Here is a 3,679-nt window from a genome sequence, read left to right as displayed (position 1 = left end):
TCTAACATATTTTTCAAATTCTATTTTAAAATATATACTTTAAAATTGAACATAATAGTAATTTTTTAAATTCACAAATATATTCTTTTATTTTACACCTATCACATATTGTTAAATTTATTAATTTTACTCTAGTATTATCTTTTTCTCTTATTGACACTCTTTCAGCATTTCTTATCCAATTTTCTCCTAAAAATTCATTTGAAATATATTCTACTAACTTTTCTATACCTTGTCTATCCGACTTTATTATTTTTGTTTGTACATTTTTTTATTAATATTTTTGTATCATTGCTTATTCCTTCTCACCAATTTCTAACATCTTCTTCAAAGGATACTATTAAAAATCTATTCTTTTTTTAGTATTTTTCCATGTGTCATTTTTATTATATAAAAAGAATAATATCATTGAATCTACCCAAATTAATAAGACTTTTTTAGTGTATATTTTACAATCTAAATCTAGTTTTGTTCCTCAATGATTAATTGATTTATCATAATTATCATTTAATTCAAACCTATCTTTATATTTATTTCCTTTAGGTGGTTGCCTATATCTTACTTTATCATAAAATTGTCTATATGATTTATTATATATAGGTGCATAACTTTCATTTGTATCATATAATTCCTATTTAGAGGTTCTTGCTGGATTATGTCATCCTCCAATATTCATTAAAACTTGGTATTCACTTATATCAGTTAAGTTTAATTGATCAAAATTTTCTATTAGTAAATCTAACTCTTCATTCATTTTTATTTTCTTTTTCTTCTACTTTTAATTTTCCTAATGATTTTTCTCTGAATTTTTCTTCCTCTTCTAATATTTTTGGTAATATATTCTTTCTAAATTCATCATCCATACTTCCTGTTTCTATTACTATATTCTCTTTTTTATATGTTTCTTTCCTATTCGAGTCATTTCTTTTCTATAAGTCTTTTATCTATTTTCTTATCTTTATTTTTATTATTTTCTTTTAATTCTCTAATTTAAATTTTTAATATATTTATATCGTTTCTTGTTTCTTTTACTTCATTTCTTAAATCTTGTACATCATTTATTAACCTTTTTATTAATGATTTTAATTCTTCCATATATTCACTTATTGACATATTAATTTTTTCTTATTTCTAACTTATAGCTTAATTTGCATATTTTATCTTCCTTTTTATCTATTATTTTTTCAAATCTTCTCTCAATTGTATTTGGATCTACTAATTCTTCTTTTACTATAGTAAAATATCTACTCTCTAGTCTTAATCTTTCACATTTTAATTTTATTAATTGTCCATTATTTGAAATTCTCATTCCTTCTAGTATTAACATTATATTTCGTATTTCCTCTTGTATTTTTTTCATTTTGTTATGTAATTTATTCAATTTTAAGTATTATTACTTGCACTCATACTTTTCTTTGTAATATAAATTATTTTCTTCATTTTCATATATATTAATAATTTTTTCATATGTATATATATCTTTTATTTTTTCTATTATTAATTTTTATAATATTTTTTCCTTTATTTCTCTAGGCAACTTTTTAATTATTGTTAGTGTAATTATTTTTAATCTATTATGAGTAGATTTTAAAAATATATAACTACCTCTTTCTTCTTCTAAACGCAAATAGTTATTTGTTTTTCTTATTTTAATTTTCATGGTCTCTATGCTTTTATCAAGATGTAAATATTTGTGTATTAAATCAATTATTATTTTAAAGATGTATAATCTAAATATTTCTTTAATTTTCTAATAGTTAATCTGTTATTTATTAAACTTATATAAAATTTAAGTGTTAATCTAAATCTAAAGATTTTTACTTCTTCAACTAATCTAGTTTTTATAGACTTTCTCATGATCTCTATAACTCTGATACCAATAAAGGGGGCTACTTAGAGCAAATAAAAATCAAATAAATCAAATTAAAAGTATTAATCAAATAAAAACTATCAAATCTCAACCAAAATTTAATTTTAAGGACTAAAATAGAGGATTTCTATATTATAGTATCTTATTATGTAATATTCAAATGGAGGGTATTTTTGGTATGTAAATTGATCAAAGGTCATTTTGGAAAAATGACTCTTTTCTAAAGGCTATTTCCATGTATTTCCCTTATTTTACAAAGGTTTTGATAAAAGTTTAACAAAAATTCCTTATAAAAATTGATTTATTTTACTTTTTTTTTGAAGCTTGATTTACTTTAAAGATTTTGTAAAACGTTATTAATGAAATAATGTTTGTAAATCTAAATTAATTTATTTTAAATTTTTTATATCAATAGAATATATTTTGTCTGTAAATTTTATTATTTAAAATTTTTTTGTTAAATTTACCAATGAACTTTTTTTCGCAAAATTTTTTTTAGATATTTTAATATTTTTCGAAAATTCTGATGTCTTTTTTTTCGTTAAGTAAAATTTAATATTCTCAAAGTTTTACTTAAAAATTTTACGGACAAATTTTTCCGTTGATAATTATTTTATTATTTACATATAGCTATTGTTTGATCCTCATTTTTTTTAAATACATTTTTCTCCCTTTTTTTTTGAACCAGATATTCTTCAATAAAATAATATTATATGAAACCCAAAACTTTTTTTTTTAATTTTTTATCCCCAAATTCTACATCAATTAACTATTCAAAAATGCATTCTTAGAAAATAATGTAACTCAAAATAGGCCTATAGATTCCGATGGAATCAATTTTTTATATTCGTTGGTATGTTATTAAATCTTTACCAACGAATTAACAACTGAATTTTATCAAGGGAACACTTTTGCTGCTAATTCTGTTGGTAATATAATATGCAATTATTAATATTAATAAAATAATATTTCGTTGCTAATTTGTTGTTAATTCATCGATAAGAACAACGGAAGTTGTTCATTACTAAAATTTTGTCTCTATTGCTATAGTTTGTAGTAGTATTATAGGTTGTTTTGTTTTTAAACCGAAATTATGTTCTATGTTTAGTTAATATAAGAGACGCATAATCACAAATAGACATCATGTAGAAAAAAAGTCAACTATCTCCTATATTTTTTCTAAAGGTTTCGATTGGTATTTATCACTTTTTTAAATTTATGTCACTTTCAACTTATAGCGTGTTGTATTTCTAAAGTAAAATTATGTTTCATGTTCAATTAATAGAAGCAAAACATAATCACAGAGAAACATGTTGAAGAAAATCAATTACCGTGGATCTATTCAAAGATTTCGATTGGTGGTCCTCACTTTTTTAGCGCTTGTTGCTTTTTTTTCATTTTTGTAACTTTTTTAAAGTTTTGTCACTTTTTTGAGTGCTTGTCATTTTTTTTTGAATTTCTACCATTTTTTATTTTTATCATTCTTTGACTTTATGCTTCTTCCAACTCATAGAGTGTTGTTATAAAAAAAATAAAAAAATAAAAAAAAATAAAAAAAAGAGGTGAAAAATAATCACAAAGAGACAACATGTTAGAGAAAAAAAAAAAAAAGAATTACCCATGGATCTATTCTAAAGTTTTGATTGGTGTTTCTATCTTTTTGAGTGTTTGTCACTTTTTAAAATTTTTATCATTTATTGAATTGCTTCCATATTTAATGCAACAAAAATAGAGAGCATCAATCTTTCAAATAGAGAAGGTGACATTATACATCACTTTTTAATTAACAAGTGACATTTAACCTTGCAC

This window comes from Olea europaea, chromosome 10 (assembly GCF_002742605.1).
Source record: "Olea europaea var. sylvestris chromosome 10, O_europaea_v1, whole genome shotgun sequence".
In the NCBI taxonomy this organism is placed as follows: domain Eukaryota; kingdom Viridiplantae; phylum Streptophyta; class Magnoliopsida; order Lamiales; family Oleaceae; genus Olea; species Olea europaea.
Note: the sequence above shows the minus strand (reverse complement) of the source record.